Here is a 20,712-nt window from a genome sequence, read left to right on the forward strand (position 1 = left end):
TTGCTATCTAACTGAGAGTCTCGTCATTGAAATCATCCGAAGTTCTTCAAAGGTAAATTATTTTATTTGAATGCTTTTCTTGTTTTTGTGAAAATGTTGCCTGCTGAATGCTAGGCTTAATGCTATGCTAGGCTATCAATACTCTTACACAAATGCTTGTGTAGCTTTGGTTAAAGCATATTTTGAAAAGCTGAGATCACAGTGTTGTTAACAAAAGGATAAGCTTGTGTTTCAATATATTTATCTCATTTCATTTGCGATTTTCATGAATAGGAAACGTTGCGTTATGGTAATGGGCTTGAGGCTATGATTACGCTCCCGGATACGGGTTTGGAGTCGCAAGAAGTTAAGGAGAAGATTATCTTTATTTGTACGTTTAACACTTGTATCTTCTATCAATGTTTATGATGAGTATTTCTGTTATTTGATGTGGCTCTCTGCAGTTTCACCGGATGTTTCTTTGAGACTATGCATTTCTGAACATTACGCGCCAATGTAAACTGAGATTATTGGATATAAATATGAACTTTATCGAACAAAATATACATGTATTGTGTAACATGAAGTACTATGAGTGCTATCTGATGAAGATCCAGCCAAGGAGTGGGCTCACAAAAGTCAGAAATAGCGATTAAAAGAGGTGTGTTTTCTGTTGTCATTTGCTGAAGCTTGAATTGTGTGCCGTGTGTGTTCGTCTCCTGAGTGAGTTTGAGACTTAGTTTTTAGTTTTTTAGTTTTTCCAGTGTTACTGTCATCCTTCCGTTACCGGTTCTCAATAAAGTATTATGTTTATCCTTAACCACTGATTCCTCATGTGGTCTCTTCTCGACACTTGGTTCCAACCTCACCATGTCACAGCAAGCTTCAGCATACAACATCGACCCAGCAGAGATCCCCCAGATCAAGACTGTTGTAACCCACTAAAGAGCACTGCTGGGGTGGCAGCAAGAACAACTCTTCCATATATCAGAAACCCTCTGGGCACTTACAGACTCCCTCCAACCATAGTCCAATCCCAACTGAGGAGGAGCCAATGCCCAAGTCTTATCACCCAGTGCTACAGGCGTCGCAGTAGTTCCCCCAGAGAACCTGCACCGTGAACCCAAGATCCCAGCCCCCGAGCAATATGATGGCCACCCGGGAGGATGCAAGGGGTTCCTCACCCAGTAATCTCTGGTGTTCGAGCTACAGTCCTCCTCGCTCCACACCGATCAGGCCATGTTCGCCTACATAACCTCTCTTCTGTTGGGCAAGGCCCTGGCGTGGGCAACGGTGGTATGGGAACTGCATCCACCATCCTGCAGCTCTATATTAGCCTTCACTGCCGAGCTGCGACGAGTATTTGACCATGGTGCCAGACCAGTGGCTGACTTTGGCATTGAGTTCCACACCCTCACCGCTGAGAGTGGGTGAAATGCAGAGGCACTGATCCCTGCTTACCACCATAGGTTGTCTAACTCCATCAAGGATGAACTGGCCTCTCGAGAACTGGGAGAGAACCTTGAGTCCCTGATAACGCTGGTAATCAGGATCGGCAACCGCCTCCGAAAACACAGCGCTTTTTTAACACCACCCCAGTTTTCTGTTTTTTTGAGCACCCCAAGTCCCCCGAACCCAGCATTGAGGAGCCCATGTAGTTGGGATGCACACATCTGAGCCCACAGGAGGGTGACAGGCGCATGCGCGAAGACTGCTGCCTCTACTACAGAGTTTTCAGCCATCTCCGTGCCATCTCAAGCCCTTGATGTATGCCACATTGGCTCCGGTCAGGTGGAATATCCGACCAAGCCCATTCTACTGCTGGCTGGGGTGAACCATTCTGAGACTCTTAGTTTTCTGTTGATCACTGGTCCTTAGAACCCCCTTATCCTAGGGTACCCCTGGATAGCGCAACATAACCCACTACAGTGCCTTGTAAAAGTACTTATTTTGTTGCATTAAAACCTAAATGGATTTTTATTTGTATTTCATGCCATGGACATACACAAAACAATGAAGTGAACAAAAATAACATGTTTCTTATTAAGATTCTACAAAAAAAAATGGAAAAGTGGTGAGTGCATATGTATCACCCTCTTTGCTTTGAAGTCCCTTAATAATATCTGGTGCAACCAATTACCTTCAGAAGTCACGTAATTAGTTAAATAAAGTCCACTTGTGTGCAATCTAAGTGTCACATGATCTCAGTACATATATACCTGTTCTGAAAGGCCAAAGAGTCTGCAACACCACCAAGCAAGCGGCACCACGAAGACCAAGGAGCTCTCCAAACAGGTCAGGGACAAAGTTGTGGAGAAGCACATATCAGGGTTGGGTTCTAAAAAATATCAGAAACTTTGAACATCCCAAAAAGCACCATTCAATCGATTATTAAAACATGGAAATAATATGTCACTACAAAAAAACCTGCCAAGAGAGGGCCGCCCACCAAAACTCACAGACCAGGGAAGGAGGGCATTAATCAGAGAGGCAACAAAGAGACCAAAGAAAACCCTGAAGGAGCTCCACAGTGGAGATTGGAGTATCTGTCCATAGGACCACTTTAAGCCATACAGTCCACAGAACTGGGCTTTTACGGAAGAGTGGCCAGAAATAAAGCCATTGCTTGAAGAAAAAAATAAGCAAACACATTTGGTGTTCGCCAAAAGGCATGTGCGAGACTCGCCAAACATACGAAAGAAGGTACTCTGGTCAGATGAGACAAAAATATTGATTTTTGGTCATCAAGGGAAATGCTATGTCTGGTGCAAACCCAACACCTCTCATTACCCCGAGAATACCATCCCCACAGTGAAGCATGGTGGTGGCAGCATCATGCTGTGGGGATATTTTTCATCGGCAGGGACTGGTAAACTGGTCAGTATTTAAGGAATGATGGATGGCGCTAAATACAGGGACATTCTTGAGGGAAACCTGTTTTGAGTGGTTTAAGGGGAAACATTTAAATGTCTTGGAATGGCCTAGTCAATGCCCAGATCTCAATCTACTTGAGATTCTGTAGTATGACTTAAATATTGCTGTACTCCAGCGGAACCCATCCAACTTGAAGGAGCTGGAGCAGTTTTGTCTTGAAGAATGGGCAAAAATCCCAGTGACTAGCTGTGGCAAGATTATAGAGACATACCCCAAGAGACGTATAGCTATAATTGCTGCAAAAGGTGGTTCTACAAAGTTTTGACTTTGTAGGGGGGCTGAATAGTTATGCACGCTCAAGTTTTCATTTTTTGTCTCATTTGTTTGTTTCACAATTTAAAATATTTTGCATCTTCAATCAAATTATACAAACCCCCAAACAATCAATTTTAATTCCAGTTTGTAAGGTAATAAAATAGGAAAAATACCAAGGGGGGTGAATAATTTCGGAAGTATTTTACTGGTCCGCTGGACAAATGCTAGACTGGGGTAAGGACTGCCAGACTAAATGTCCAAGACCCCACCAAGAGCCTCACTGTGGCCTCCTGCATCCCTTGATGACCAAGACTTTTCCGCTCTCCCTCCCAATTACTTCGACCTCCAGTAGGCCATCAGTAAGAGGCAGGCCGCCACCCTTCCCCCCATCTTCCTTATGATTGTGCCATAGAAGTCCTACACAGCGCCACACCTCCCTGGGTCATCTGTACTCGCTCTAGACACCTGAAGCAGCAGTCATGGACAATTACATCCGGGAGTCACTGGAGGCAGATTTTATTCTCCCCTCTACATGCCTTGCTGGTGCATGCTCCTTCTTCTTGGGTAAGAAGGATGGAGGCCTTTGTCCTTGCGTCGATTACAGAGGGCTGAACCAGATTACGATCAAGAATCGTTACCCCCTGCCCCTGATGTTCTCAGCATTGGTCCAAGGGGCCCATTTATTCACCAAACTGGACCTCCACAACGCTAACGATCTGGTGAGAATCAGGGAGGGAGACGAGTGGAAGATTGTCTTTAACACATATTTTGTCCACAATGAGTATTTAGTCATGTCCTTTGGGGATTATTAAACTCACCGACAGTCTTTCAAGCATCGGTCAACGACAACCTGAGGGATATGTTGAATCGGTTCATATTTGTTTACCCCGAGGACATCTTGATCTTCTCCAAAACCCTTCTGGAACACATACTGCACGGCTGCCAAGTCATAAGATGCCTCCTGCAGAGTCAACTATGTCAGATAGAGAAGTGAGAGTTCCACGTATCCCGGTTTCCTTCCAGGGTCACATTCTATCTACCTCAGGCATCCAAATGAGCCCCTTTAGATTGAGGCGGTTGCCGACTGGCCCTATCCCAACTCACTCAAGCAGGTCCAGCGGTTTCTCGGGTTTGCCATTTTTACAGCTGTTTAATACGCAACTTTGTGCGGCACTCATTTTTACAGCTGTTTAATACGCAACTTTGTGCGCCACTTCGTGCGCCACTCACGGTTCTAACCCTAAAATTCCTGACCTGATTTTGCTGGACCCCGAGGCTGACAGGGCATTCATGGAGCTCAAGGGACATTTCACCACTGGACCCATCCTCGTTCATCCTGATCCGACTTATCCCTTTGTGGTGGAGGTGGACGTCTCAGACAACGGGGCAGGGGTGGTCCTTTTACAGCGGAATGAGGAGGACAAGAAACTGCACCTATGCGCCTTTCTCTCCAAGCAGTTCTCGCCAGAGGAATGCAACTACAATGTAGGCAGCCAGGAGCTCTTGGCAGTTAAGTGGGCTCTTGAGGGGTGGAGACACTGGTTGGAGGGAGAACCTCATCCTTTGTGATCTGGACGGACCATAAGGACTTGGTCTCTCTTCAAGAAACCAAGATGTTGAACATTCGACAGGCTAAATGGGCTCTGTTTTTTAACAGGTTTGATTTCACGCTAGCCGTTCTCCCGGGATCCAAGAATCAGAAGGCAGACGCCCCGTCCCGCCAACATGATGTCTCTAAAGAGGAGAGGGATGCTGAGACTGTCATCCCCAGCTCACGCATTGTGGCCCCTGTGATGTGGAGTACTGAGACCACGGTCCGACAAGCCCAGACCTGAGAACCTGACCCTGGCGGGGGACCCACTAACAGACTTTACGTTCCGTGATCTCTAAATGAATTGGGCTTCCAGGGGTTAATTGGACACTGGAGTTCCTGACGTGGAAATTCTGGTGGCCCAACATGATGGAGGATGTCAGATCCTTTGTTGCGACCTGTTTCATCTGTGTCCAAAGCCAGTCTGCACGTCAGCGACCAGCCTGGTTGCTCCAACCTCTGCCCATCCCCAGCCGGCCCTGGTCTCATCTGTCTGTCGACTTCACAGGGTTACCTCCATCTCAAGGGCATACCACTATTCTGGTGGTCGTCAATCGGTTCTTCTAGGCAGCCCATTTCATCGCCTTACCCAAGTGGCCTTCAGCAAGGGAGACCGCTGATCTCATTGTTACCCATGTCTTTCGACTACAGAGACTTCTCATGGACATTGTCTCAGAACATGGTCCCCAGTTTGTCGCATGGTATTGGAAGGCCTTCTGCTCCCTGTTGGGGGCATCGGCAACCCTCAGTCGAATTGGCAAACTGAGCGGGCCATCCAGGAGCTGGATAGCTTCCTCCTCTGCTTCATCTCTACTCAGGCCAGCAACTGGAGCAAGTTCCTAGTCTTGGCGGAGTATGCTCATAACATACTGCCGAATTCGACAACTGGACTATCGCTGTTCGAGTGTCAGTTTGAGGGTGCCATTAGCCGAGGCATTCATTAAACTATGTTGTCACACTTAGAACAGAGCGCAATCCTCCTTAGTCCTCTCATCTGCCCGACACCAACACCAGGCAAACGATTGTGGCTGTTCACCCGTGATCTTCCCTTAAATGAATCACTAACTTCTGAAAGTTAGTGATTAATTTAATCTCTATTTCTGACTTTTGTGAGCCCTCTCCTTGGCTGGAAAATGGCTGTATGGTTTTCTGTGACTAGGTGCTGACCTAACATGATTGCATGGTGTGCTTTCGCAGTAAAGCCTTTTTTGAAATCGGAAACTGTGGTTGGATTTACAAGAAGTGTATATTTGAATTGGTGTATGATACTTGTATGTTTGAGGAATTGTAATTATGGGATTTTTGTTCTTTTGAATTTGGAGCCCTGCAATTTCACTGGCTGTTGTCGAGGTGGGACGCTAGCGTACCAGAGTGGTTAAGACGGGAGACATGGAAGGATGTACAGACCCATATAGACCTGGGAAGCTGGAGACAATAGGTGACCAGGTTGATTCGACTCAGGATCTTGAATCTCCTATGTAGTGTGGAGCGAGCTTCCGCGAGTCCACCTTTAACAGGGAGATCATAATGAGTAAATAGGACACACCGGAGTGTTGTTGATGTCTCTAGGACCGTCTCTGCCGCCCTCTGGTGACTGGTGGAACCATGACACAAACTGAAACCTGGTTATTGTTAGTGTTAGTCGGGGCTAGTCATTTAATGAGGCAAATTGTAATGATCAGAAGCAACAAACTGTGGTCATTGATCGTTGAGTTGATAAATCTGCCTGCATCTCCAAGATTTCTGCCCAACAGCAAACTTTTTAAATTATTAGGCAAGACAGGACTTCTCACCACTAATTGTCTTGTCTCATCTCTACGATTTATTCTTAATTATTATGAACAACATAATTGACAGTTGTTTTGTTATGCATCTACCCACATGCCTTCACAATTGCTTTAAACAAAAATATAAAGACACTACATAAAGGATAGTCAGATACAGAGATTTAATGAATATTCCTCTTTTGTTTAAACGTGTTATCGTGCATTTGTGAATAACACATATTTTCTTAATATTTACTCAGCAATATACATCTAGTATTGAGGGTTATACTTGTCATTGTTAACTACAAGGTAAAGTACTTGACTGATATACAGTGCATAGCCTTTTTCCACATTTTGTTAGATTACAGCAATATTCCAAAATGGATTAACCCTCCTGCTGTGTTCCCGTCAAATTGGACTGATTTTCTCTCTGAAAAATGTAGTTAATTTAATCTGACTGTCATAAGGTTCCATGACTTTCTCCACACAGGGCATCTGAACACACAAAATACATGTTGATGATTTTCATTACATTTTGGGTGATTCTTTCACTTTTGTACACCTGTGGTGTTCCCTGTCAAAAATGGCCGGTCATTAGAAATGAATGAGTGAGACTACAATTAGTGTATAAAATTGAGTTCAGGCACATGCACATTCATTAGATGGACACACTTCCTCTCCCAGACCCCCACATGCTTGTGCGCTGAGTGCACACACACACACACACACACACACACACACACACACACACACACACACACACACACACACACACACACACACACACACACACACACACACACACACACACACACACACACACACACACACACCTCACTCCCCTTCTTGGCTTCCATGGCAACCCCCAAGGGAACCTTTCCCCAATAAAATCTTCCCCAATGGGAACCACACCTGCTGGCATTCTCACAAACAATCGCAACATTGTTTCAATAATATATAGAACTTTTCTTGCAGCTTTTTTGAGGCCTTGCTCACAATTCATTCTGTGGCTCACAATGACCAAACGACATACTGTATTTGAGGCCCTTAATCGTATATATGATCATGACACTGGTGAGGAGGAGAGAGTCCTGCATGAGCTTAGGTCAATGAGCCCTACAGGCCATAAAGAGCAAATAGAAGTTCAAAACTTGTAAAGTTCACAAGAATTTAAGTTGCATCTTCTTGTGACTCTCAAACCCGGATCCGGGAGCGTAATCATCGCCTCAAACTAATTAGCATAACGCAGCGGACATACATCTTCCTAGAAACTCTTCCTATTCATGAAAATCACAAATTAAATATATTGAGATACAGCTTAGCCTTTTGTTAATCACACTGTCATCTCAGATTTTCAAAATATGCTTTACAGCCAACGCTAGACAAGCATTTGTGTAAGTTTATCATGGCATAATGCTATGCTAGGCTCTGCTAGCGGCAGGCAACATTTTCACAAAAATAAGAAAAGCAATCAAATTAAGTCATTTACCTTTGAAGAACTTTGGATGTTTTCACTCAGGAGACTCCCAGTTAGATAGCAAATGTTCCATTTTTCCCAAAATATTATTTTTGTAGGCGAAATAGCTCCCGGTTGTTCTTCACGTTTGGCTGAGAAATCGACTGGAAAATGCGGTCACTACAACGCCAAACTTTTTTTAAATTAGCTCCATAATATCAACAGAAACATGGCAAACGTTGTTTAGAATCAATCCTCAAGGTGTTTTTCACATATCTATTCGATTATATATCCGTCGGGACAATTGGTTTCTCATTAGAAGCGATTGGAATAATGGCTACCTCAGTACTTTACGCAAGATTTTCTGCGGGAGCCATCATGTGACCACTTGCTCAATGTGGGCCCTTACGGCTATTCTTCAACATAAATGCGTAAAAAGATCGTCACAATGCTGTAGACACCTTGGGGAAATACGTAGAAAGCGTAAGCTCATTCGTAGCCCATTCACAGCCATATAAGGAGTCATTGGCATGAAGCGCTTTCAAAAAATGCGGCACTTCCTGATTGGATTTTTATCTGGGTTTTGCCTGTAACATCAGTTCAGCACTCACAGACAATATCTTTGCAGTTTTGGAAACGTCAGAGTGTTTTTTATCCAAAGCTGTCAATTATATGCATAGTCGAGCATCTTGTCGTGACAAAATATCCTGTTTAAAACGGGGACGTTTTTATCCACAAATGAAAATACTGCCCCCTAGTCGCAAAAGGTTAAAAGATCTAACACGACAATAAGTCATAATATACGTATTATTGTGGATTTATAATCAGCTATAACTGGGCGATCATTTTGGATTGGGAACACAATGAATTATCATGAAACGAACACAACAGGAGGGTTAAATAGTTTTTTCCCTCATCAATCTACAGACAACATCCCATAATTGCAAAGCAAAAACAGGAACAAAAACTGGGGTAAAAAATAACAAATGCTGAAATATAACATTTACATAAGTATTCAGAACCTTTACTCAGTACGTTGTTGAAGCACCTTTGGCAGCGATTACACCCTCGGGTCTTCTTGTGTATGACCCTAGGCACATCTGAATTTCTGCCATTCTTCTCTGCAGATCATCTCAAGCTCTGTCAGGTTGGATGGGGAGCGTAGCTGCACAGCTATTATTAGGTCTCTCCAGAGACGTTAGATTGGGTTCAAGTCTGGGGTCTGGCAGGGCCACTCAAGGCAGACATTCAGAGACTTGTTCTGAAGCCACTCCTGTGTTGTCTTGACAGTGTGCTTAGGGTCGTTGTCCTGATGGAATGTGAACCTTCGCCCCAGTCTGAGGTCCTAAACACTCTGGAGCAGGGTTTCATCAAGGATGTCTCTGTACTTTGCTCCATTCATCTTTCCCTTTATCCTGACTAGTCTCCCAGTCCCTGCTGCTGAAAAACAACCCCACAGCATGATGCTACCAACACAATGCTTCACCGTAAGGATGTTGCCAGGTTTCCTCCAGACGTGATGCTTGGCATTCCGGCCAAGGAGTTCAACCTTGGTTTAATCAGAAAATAACATCTTGTTTCTCATGGTCTGAGAGTCCTTTAGGTGCCTTTTGGCAAACTCCTAGCGGGCTGTCATGTGCATTTTACTCTGGCTTCCGTCTGGCCACTCTACAATAAAGGCCTGATTGGTGGAGTGCTGCAGAGTTAGTTGTCCTTCTGGAATGTTCTCCCATCTCCAGAGAGAAGCTCTGAAGCTCTGTCAGAGTGACCATCTGGTTCTTGGTCATCTCCCCGACCAAGGCCTTCTCCATTGATTGCTCAGTTTGGCCAGGCGGCCCACTTTAGGAAGATTCTTGGTGGTTCCACACTTCTTCCATTTAAGAATGATGGAGGCCACAGTCTTCTTGGGGACCTTCAATGTAGCAGAAATGTTTCGGTACCCTTCCCCAGATCTATGCCTCGACACAATCCTGTCTCTGAGCTAAATGGACAATTCCTTCGACCTCATGGTTTGGTTTTTGTTCCGACATGCACTATCAACTGTGGGACATTATATGGACAGGTGTATGCTTTTCCAAATCATGTCCAATCAATGGAATGTACCACAGGTGGACTCCAATCAAGTTGTAGAAACATCTGAAGGATGATCAATTGGAACAGGATGCACCTGAGCTCAATTTTGAGTCTCTTAGCGAAGTGTCTGAATACTTATGTAAATAAGGTATCTGTTTTTAATTTTTAATACATTTGCCATTATTTCTAACAACCTGTTTTCGCTTTGTCATTATGGGTTATTGTGTGTAGATTGATTAGAATAAGGATGTAATGTAACAAACTGTGGAAAAAAGGGGAGGGTTCTGAATACTTTACGAACGCACTGTACAGTACGACAGGCAACGATTGACTGAGTGACAAAGTGACAGTGTTTAATTGGATCCAACAGGAAGTGTTACCTATTCCATGCTCTGTGAAAACCACCCGATCTGTGTCAGCTTCTTCAATTGAGTCGAAAAACTCACAAATCCCAGATCACCAGAGAAATTAGCCTACTTAAAATGCAGAGGGGACCGGGGAGCAGGAGGGCAGGTGGGAGGGTCACCATCAGACTCAGAGACTCAGGCTGCATCCCAAATGGTACCCTAGTCCCTGTGTATCTCTATGGTGCATGGTCATTTGGGAATTAGCCAGTGAACAGGCAACACGTCTTGGTTAGCTCCCAGGGAAAAGTGATGGGTGAAGACGAGAGATATGACCCGGCTATTAAAAAGGATAAATTACTGTAACTTAAAGCTAAAAAAAAGAGCCTGCTTGGATTTAGAGCTGTTAGAAACTCGCTCACTGTGTGAATCAAGTGAATCCATTTACATTTTAATTGATCGACATAGTAACAGTTGGCCTACTTTTGTACAAGTCAGCCTATTTTTTTCCCTACTATGTGTACTGTCATAGTACTTTTCACAAGCTTTTCATCTACAATGGGACCTCAGACACGCATACTGTACAAAAACATTGTCTATCATGCAATGTCTTATGGGAGTCGAGGATGGTTCACATGAAAAGACTCTGTGCCTGCAAAGAATGTTGTTGTTCATCATTAATAATGAAATATGCAGTGACACACAGAGAGAGGAAATGAGAGAGAAGGGGGATGAGATAAAGAGAGAGAGAGGGAGAGAGATGCTCATTTTGAATGGATATTGATTGTGAGGGAACTTGAAGTACAGCTTGTGGCTGTAACCAAGAAATGAGGGTGATGTTTATGGGAGTCTTCAATCTCCAAACAATTATTGTGTTTCAAAATGAAATTGCGCTTTACTGATAGCTACTGTACCGTGACCTGTTAATTAATGATTATGGTAGCCCCAGTGTTTGTTATTTTTTTGGAATTGATCTGTTAGCCTAATGACCACAATCATCTCAGAGCCACACACAACAATTCTATTGTCCTGCTGGATAATAAAGTCAAGATTGACCAAAGGAAGAGAGGAGGGTAAAAAGCAGGTTAACGTTTATTGTCATGAATCTTGCCCTTGAGGCAGAATTTAGTGATTTCCGCTAGATGGGCCAGCTGCAAAGTCAAAATGGGCTATAATGTAAAAATGTATGAAATCAAATATGACCTTTTTGGTCTTCATTTAAGGTTATGGTTAGCCATTAGGGTTACCCGTGTGGTTAAGATTCAGTTAAGGTGTAACGTTCTGACCTTAGTTCTTTTATTATGTCATTGTTTTAGTATGGTCAGGGCATGAGTTGGGTGGGTTGTCTATGTTCCGTTTTCTATGTTGTGTTTGCGTTTGGCCTGGTATGGTTCCCAATCAGAGGTAGGTGTCGTTAGTTGTCTCTGATTGAGAATCATACTTAGGTAGCCTTTTCCCACTTGTGTTTCGTGGGTGTTTATTTTCTGTTCTGTGTTTTATTTCACCGTTCAGGACTGTTCGTTTCAGTGTTCACTATTGTTATTAAAAATCAAGATGAACCCTTACCACGCTGCCATTGGTCCTCTCCTTCATACGACGACCGTTACACAAGGTTAGGTTTAAAATTTGATTTTTATCGTGACCACTCTGCAGAGCTGCATCCGTACATGAGTCATCCAAATAAATGCCAACCTGTGGGTAAATAGCACAAAGTCTCTCTCTCTCTCTCTCTCTCTCTCCCTCTCCCTCCGCTTCTAAAATGAACAATGCTGTGGTTGTGTTCATGAAAAGAGCAAATTTGGATGGTATGCTAATTGCTAGTGGAATATTTGTAAGGGGTATGTTTATGCCAATTTCGCCTCTTTCTTTCACTTCGACAAGGGTAGTAGTTGCAAATTTGCCTCTGTTTATTATGGATGATCAAATCAGGAAAGAACTGAGTCGTTTTGGTAAATTTGCTAATTTTTCCAAGGGGAAAAAAGTTAATCTTGAGGCTTTTTTTTCTGATCCGAGAAAGTTTGTAAGATCAGTACAACATGCAATGAAAAGTGAGGCGCATGGTGTCCTCTCACCCTAGAAACAGTTTAGGTTGAGGAAGTGGGTCACAACAGTGTGTAAGGGTCCACCTTCAGACACTGTTTAGATGTATAGTTTCTTTCTGGCAATGGGGCTTTTTGAGCTTTGCTATTGGTCTCTTTCTTTGCTGGCTTTTCTCCCACTTCTTATGGAGACTCTTCGGGTAGGATCGCTCAATTTAAATGGCGCCAGAGATGCGGGAAAGAGGAGTGTGTTAGGTGAAAATGTAAAACAAACAAAAAATACAGGTGTTGTTTCTGCAGGAGACGCATAGTGATGAGGTGAATTAAGTTGATTGGAGGCTCTGGTGGAAAGTGGCAAGTGTGTTGGTCTGCATGTAAAGATTTGCTCCTCAAAGGAGGTGTGTAGGGGTAGGCTGCTTGTTGTGAAAGCAGAAATTAACAACATGTCTTTATAAATGTTTATGCGCCTAACACAGGGAGAGAGAGGGGGGTTCTATTTGGGTGTCTTAGACAGGAACTTAGACAGGAACTCTCACAGGTAGCGCCTGAGGAGACGCTGGTGGTCGGCGGGGACTGGAACTGTACAATGGATTTTTACAAAAGACAGAAATGGGGAAGAGCCTCATTCAGTGTCAGTGGGAGTGTTAAGGGACATCATTAATCAGTTTGACCTAGTGGATGTTTGGAGAACTAAACATCCCAACACAAGACAGTATACATGGGTGAAGGGTTTTGGGACTAGGGTGAGTGCAGCAAGACTTGATCGTTTTTACATGTCCAGGAATCAGAGCAAAAGGGTGTTGGGCGCTACCATTCTCCCGGTGGGGTTTTCCAATCACCACATAACCATGGCTCAGCTGTCTATTTCACCAGGGCCCCGGCAGGCATCCTATTGGTAGTTTAATGTAAAGCTCGTACAAGAGGCCACTTTTTGCTCAGGTTTCCAGATCTTTTGGGAAAGGTGGGGGCAGCAAAGAGAGGAGTATGAGTCTCTGAGTCAATGGTGGGTTGTGGGAAAAGTTTTCTGTTTTCTGTCAACAGTATACAGCTAGGAGAGTATTGGAGGAACTAGAGTGTTGTATTAGTGAGATGAAGGTAGAGATGGTGGGGCAAGGCAATGTAGGCCTCCAGGCTAATTTAGCTGAATTATGTAGAGACGTGGGTAGTTTTTTCCAGGTTAAAGCAAAGGGAGCACTTGTAAGAGCTAGGTTCTCCATGCTCAAGGAGATGGATGCTCTCAGCTCCATCTTCTTTGTTTGGCCACCCTGCAGAGGCAACTGATGGCAGCGGGTTTACAAAGGCTGGGTGACCTGCGACTGCTGGGAGAGAAGGGGTGGAAAACCCCAGAAGTCCTGGCATAACAAACAGGAATAAAAGTCTCCTAGGGTGCTGGAGAGATTCCTGGAGGATGTCCAGGAGGCACTGTCTGAGCCAGTAACAGGGGTGTTTGAGCAGCCAAAGTGGGAGGGGCCACCAATGTTTCCACCACTGCAGGTGACAGCAGAGACTGGGGACTGGCAAGGGGGTCTGGAGGACTTGTTAGATTTCAACTGGGGGAGTTTGAAGGCGTGGGAGGTAAAGCCCTCTACAACCTCTGCATTAAAGTTAGGAACATTAGAAGCCTGACAGGAGTGAAGGCACATCAGTGGCAGGGGGTATGTGGGTCTGAGAGTATGGTGGGTTTTAGATGGAGGGGGCTCTACAAACTCCCAGTACCAAAGTGGTCCGTGGACATCCCGTGGAGGGTTCTTCATGGAGCCCTGGCCACTAACAGCTGGTTGGCACAGGTTGAACCGGGAATCGGGCAGGGGTGCCCTTTCTGTGTTATGAAAGAAACTGTGATTTATGTGTTTTCTGTGTGCGCCAGGTTAATGCCATTAATGTCTCTGATGGAATGTCTTTGTGAGAGGTTGGGGATGGTTTTTACTGTTGGGATGTGTATAATGGGGTACAGGTATTCAAATAAGGAGAAGGCCAAATGTGTTTTGTTGAATTATCTGTTTGCTCAGGCGAAGTTGGCGATTTGGCTAACAAGGAGGAACAGTGTCAAAGGTGGGGGGATAACAGACCCTTTGCTATTATTTAATGGGATGGTCTCTGCTTGCCTTAGGGTTGAATTTGAGTTCGATAGAATGATAAAAAGTGTGGAGATGTTTCAGGAGATGTTTTTTTTGGGGGGGGGGTCTGTCTGTATAGCTGGGGAAGATGTTTTGGATATACGGTTGTAGAAGTGGGGCGGTTTTTTGGTTATTGTGATGTTGTTTTGTATCGTGTGGTAAAGGGAAGGGTGAGTATGGTACATGTATGCAGTACAGGATATATTTTGGTGTTTTATTTTTAAGGGGGATGGTGAGTTTTTAAATGGAATGAGAATGTTTCATTAAAGAAAGACCAAAAGTCTCTCTCTCTCTCTCTCTCTCTCTCTCTCATGAATTGATTTATGAACTATCTATTCCTCCATCTATTCAGGGAAGTGAGACCAATCAACGTTTTTTTCATCTTTGACATCCTTGAAGATAATATTTAAAATACCAATTAGGCTACAATTCTTAAAAGCTAAAGGCTAATGATTGCATCTGATTTTACAAGGAGAATAGCAGCTCAATATTCTTTATCAAACGTAAACAATTGTCGAAGATATTGTTTAATATTTTATTTATCACGCTAGTCCTTGTTATAACGTTTCATACCACTTTCCATTAACTTAAAGGGAAACGTAACCTTTACACACTATTTGAGGTGTTTTTCCAGTTCCCTTCATGATTATGGGTGATGAGAGGGTTTTTCAGACATATGTCTGTATATTATGTCTGTATTTTTAGCTGTATTTTTTTTGTCATTTTCGTGCTGGGAGAGTGTCATGCCCTGACCTTAAAGAACCTTTTATTTCTCTATTTTGGTTAGGTCAGGGTGTGACTAGGGTGGGTAGTCTAGTTTTTCTATTTCTATGTTGGCCTGATTGTTCCCAATCAGAGGCAGCTGTCTATCGTTGTCTCTGATTGGGGATCATATTTAGGCAGCCTTTAGGCAGCAATATTTAAGCAGCCAACGAACATTATAGAGAGTTAGACCAATGATATAATTTTTTGATTGAGCCTGCTGTCTGAGCTAAAAAATTAATGGAGTCATATTTTGTAGCAATTATTGGGGCCTTTGTGTTTTGACAATTTCATGATCACTCGAGCAGATATGGTTGTCCTTGTTTAACAGAGCCATTTGACTTGTCTCAACAATGCTCCTATCTGCCAGGACACTGCTGTGTAAACTCACCTCAGGCCCAAGGGTAAATAAACTGTCTTGAAAACAAGCCATGACTACTTATTTGCTATATTGACGGACTAATCTAATATACTGTTTTATGAAAACATGTTTATTTGCCAGAAAATTAAAGTAGAAACGATAAACCAGCTCCCTGCATCATTTGTTTTAGCAGTAAGACTGAATATAGTTATCCAAATACATTTCATGAACATCACAAGGAATTTATCAATTAGGGGGGTACTAAGCTGACATACCTATGGTCATACTATGGATAATTTAGAATATGTTGATTTAAAATTTTAGGACCCCTTTAGGTATATTAAAAATAATTTAGGGATAAAATATGGAATTTGTTCTTTACTACTATACTCTAGAGAAAAGCATTGAATAACACATTAATTCATTGCAAAAAAGACAGTAAAAAATCATAAGAAACAAGGTTTTTGAAGTACTTGTACCATAATTCTATTCTCCTGATTCCTGCTTACAAGCAAAAATTAAAGCAAGAAGCACCAGGGACTCGATCAATAAGAAAGTGGTCAGATGAAGCAGATGCTAATCCACAGGACTGTTTTGCTAGCACAGACTGGAATATGTTCCGGGATTCCTCTGATGGCATTGAGGAGTACACCACATCAGTCATTGGCTTCATCAATAAGTGCATCGATGACGTCGTCCCCACAGTGACGTACGTACATACCCCAACCAGAAGTCATGGATTACAGGCAACATTCGCACCGAGCTAAAGGCTAGAGCTGCAGCTTTCAAGAAGTGGGACTCTAACCCAGAATACTATAAGAAATCCCGCTATGCACTCCGACAAACCATCAAACAGGCAAGGCGTCAACACAGGACAAAGATTGAATCGTACTACACCGACTCTGATGCTGTTCGGATGTGGCAGGACTTGCAAACCATTACAGACTACAAAGGGAAGCAAAGCCGAGAGCATTTTCACGTTCGGATGAAAAGCATGTCCAGAGTAAACTGCCTGGTACTCAGGCCCAGAAGCTAATATATGCATGGTATTAGTAGATTTGGATAGAAAACACTCTGAAGTTTCTAAAACTGTTTGAATGATGTCTGTGAGTATAACATAACTCATATGGCAGGCGAAAACCCGAGAAAAATCCAACCAGGAAGTGGGAAATCTGAGGTTTGTAGTTTTTCAACTCATTGCCTTTCTAATATACAGTGCAAATGGGGTCATATTGCACTTTCTAAGTGTTCCACTAGATGTCAACAGTCTTTAGAATCTTGTTTCAGATTTCTTCTGTGAAGGGGGAGCGAATAAGAGCTGTTTCAATCAGGTGTCTGGCAAAAGGCCATGAGCTTGTCACACGTGTGGCCGTGAGAGCGACCTGCGTTCCATTGCATTTCTAAAGGAATCTAAAGGAATTGTCCGGTTGAAACATTATTGAAGATTAAGAATTTAAGAATAAGAATTTTAAACAGGTCAACATTCAAAAGACCTCAGAGCCAGACGGAATACCAGGGCGTGTACTCTGAGCATGCGCTGACCAACTGGCAAGTGTCTTCACTGACATTTTCAACCTCTCCCTGTCCGAGTCTGTAATACCAACACGTTTTAAGCAGACCACCATAGTGCCTGAGCCCAAGAATACTAAGGTAACCTGCCTAAATGACTACCAACCCGTAGCACTCACATCTGTAACAATTAAGTAATTTGAAAGGCTGGTCATAGCTCACATCAACACCATTATCCCATAAACCCTAGACCCAATTTGCATACCGCCCCAATAGATCCACAAAATCTCTATTGCACTCCACACATAATATTCTGATTGCAACAGGAAGTTAATGACAACTTTGCACAATACACCTTTTGACTGTCCAATTTTCCAATGAGTTTCTATGGGCTTTAGTAGTAAAGGACAAAATCAATATTTTATCAAATATTTTTTGTATATTTTTTGGAGATACCTAAAGGGGTCCTAAAATTCAAATAGCTAAATGATCCATAGTATGACCATATTAAAACAATTCCATATGTCAGCTTAGCACTCCTCCCCACCACCTCCACCAATGTCTTAGACTCTAAAGAATAAGTATGATATGTTATGTTTTGTATGGTTAGTATTAATTTCGTATGATACATTACGAATTGAAATTCGTACATCTTACACATTTTCTAAACATCTGATATGTCAGGAATTGCATTTTGTTGTGGCTAACGTTAGCTAGGCGGCTAACATTAGCTAGGCTAGGGGTTAAGGTTAAAGTTAAGAGTTAGGTTAAAGGGTTAAGGTTAGGGGAAGAATTAGCTCACATGCAAAGTATTTGCAAAGTTGTTAATTAGAAAAAAGTGAAATTTGTCTGTGATATAATTCGAACACGCAAACTTTGGGTTGCTAGATGGTCATAATATGCCTACCCATCCTTTCTTGAAGTTAGTGATCCGCTAGAGCAAAGTGAGACATCTCACTCATATTCACATTGAACCGAGGTTATGCCAGTATCCCTGTTTTATAATACTATTTGACGGCAGTTACAAGCCATGATATAACCCTTATATGATATCACAGAAAAGTCCAATGCATGTACGGCACAGTATAATGAGATATACTAGATGGTGTTGTGCCCTGGAAGCTTACACGCAAAGCTCTTAGAGAGAGAGTGTCTTACATCTGACCCAAATCCTCCAGCGGGATATACTGACAGAGTCCATCAAAGTGTTGCCGCAGCACCGAGACAGAGAGAGAGAGAGAGAGAGAGAGAGAGAGAGAGAGAGAGAGAGAGAGTCGTATCTATTGACTTTTCGAAACAGCAACACTAACTGCTTTTGGGCTAAATGAATGTACTGTATAGTTAATTTATCTTACCAAACCTTGCTGAAATGTTTGTCCTGGTTTTTCATGGGACTAAATGATACGCTCTAAAAAGTTAACACAGCAAGCAAGCAGCCAAGTGCAAGACAGAATGATCCAATATATATATATGCAACACTTAGGATCATTATGAGATGATACTAAGACGTTATAATGAGGTTGTATGTGCTTATGACAAATTGTAATTTATTCTATATCGCTCTTGCTGTAGGCCTATGTAACAACAATTTAATAAACTCAACATCTCACGGAGATGAAAAGTATGTGTTAAGGCAAAGTGCGGCTATTTTGAAGAGTCTAAAATATAAATATATTTTGATTTGTTTTTTTGGTAAATACAGGATTTTGGTTACTAAACCCCTGAATGAGTAAGTGTGTCCAAACTTTTGAATTGTACTGTACATATATTTAACCCTTTTTTGGCAGGCACAAAACTACTATTTGCTTTTTTAAACCGGGGTGGGGTGGGAGGGGGGTGTAGATCAAAATGGAGAAAACCATTGTGTTCGTGACAATCTACCCTTTCCACATTAATTTGTAGACTAGACGGTTCGGACACTACAAACAGAAGTTGACACATTAACAGACCGACTTTAGTTGAGTCCCCTGACACTTGTGGTGGTCGTAGAGCAAAATGGAGGAGACAGATTTTTGGGATGTCTCATGATCTGACAAACACCGCTCTAGCTCTGCCACCTTTCACTGCAGATGAGGAAGTGTGACACTGGTGTGACACTGGTGGATGCAGTGGATTGAGATGCATCCAGTGCAAAAAATCATACTTATTTTGGTGGGGATTTATTTGGGGATTGACGCATCAAGTGACTCCAGGGGGCTAATGGGAGTGTCACGGGTTTACGTTTACAATTTTACGTCTACCTCTGAGTCCATGTTACATTTTAAGGTCAACCCAGTTATGTTAACTGAACTCTTGTGTTTTGTGGTGGAAAACTGAGCAGGTTGAGCAAAACACGTCAACCCTGTTACCCATTGAGAGACAAGCTAGAAATGTTTTAACAATTACATTTGTTGTGGTGAAGCTTGCATTCAATTGCACCTCCCTGTTGAACACAACACGCTTCCAATTCCCCCAGTGACAAGGGAATTTATGCAATGGTGAGATCTTAGTTTGGTCGGGACATATAGGCTCTTTCCCAGAAGATGTACTAGTCTTCATGTCATCTTTCATTGATTTCATTGATTTACTGTATGCCATCATATAAATTGCACATATGTTTGACTCAGAAGGGACAAGGCCAGTTGAAATCCCAGCACACCATCTCAAGGTCTTCTATATGAAATCTTTATGTTACCAGACACAAACAAGGCCTTCGGAAAGTATTCCGACCCCTTGACTTCCTCCACATTTTGTTAGATTACAGCCTTATTCTGATTTTTTAAATTATCACACATAATGCCTCATAAAAAGTTTAAAAAACTGAAAAACTTTATTTACTTGAGATGTTTCTACAAATTGATTCCATTGAGTCCATCTGTGGTAAATTCAATTGATTGGACATGCTTTGGAAAGGCACACACCTGTCTATATTAGGTCCCACAGTTGACAGTGCATGTCAGAGCAAGAACCAAGCCATGCGGTCGAAGGAATTGTCCGTAGAGCTCCGAGACAGGATTATGTCGAGGCACAGATCTGGAGAAGGGTACAAAAATGTTTTTGCAGCATCGAAGGTCCCCAAGAACACAGTGGCCTCCATCATTGTTAAATGGAAGTAGTTTGGAACCAACAAGACTTCCTAGAGATGGCCGCCCGGCCAAACTGAGCAATCGGGGGAGAAGGGCCTTGGTCAGGGAGGAGACCAAAAATCAGATGGTCCACTCTGACAGAGCTCTAGACTTCCTCTGTGGAGATGGGAGAACCTTCCAGAAGGACAACCATCTCTGCAGCACTTCACCAATCAGGCCTTTATGATAGAGTGGCCAGACGGAAGCCACTCCTCAGTAAAAGGCACATGACAGTCCGCTTGGAGTTTGCCAAAAGGCACCTAAGACTCTCAGACCCTGAGAAACAAGATTCTCTTGTCTGATGTAACCAAGATTGAACTCTTTGTAATGAATGCCAAGTGTCTCATCTGGAGGAAACATGGCACTATACGTACGGTGGCAGTGCAGCATCATGCTGTGGGGATGTCTTTCAGTGGCAGGGA

General features: G+C 42.9%; 1 protein-coding gene across 1 annotated transcript in view; it reads right to left on the minus strand.

The window, feature by feature from the left end:
- The window catches only part of LOC112228032 (cadherin-18-like), a 234,694-nt gene that overhangs the window by 64,428 nt on the left and 149,554 nt on the right, over positions 1 to 20,712 (minus strand). The window lies entirely within an intron of this gene.

This window comes from Oncorhynchus tshawytscha, linkage group LG29 (genome assembly GCF_018296145.1).
Source record: "Oncorhynchus tshawytscha isolate Ot180627B linkage group LG29, Otsh_v2.0, whole genome shotgun sequence".
Classification (NCBI taxonomy): Eukaryota; Metazoa; Chordata; class Actinopteri; order Salmoniformes; family Salmonidae; genus Oncorhynchus; species Oncorhynchus tshawytscha.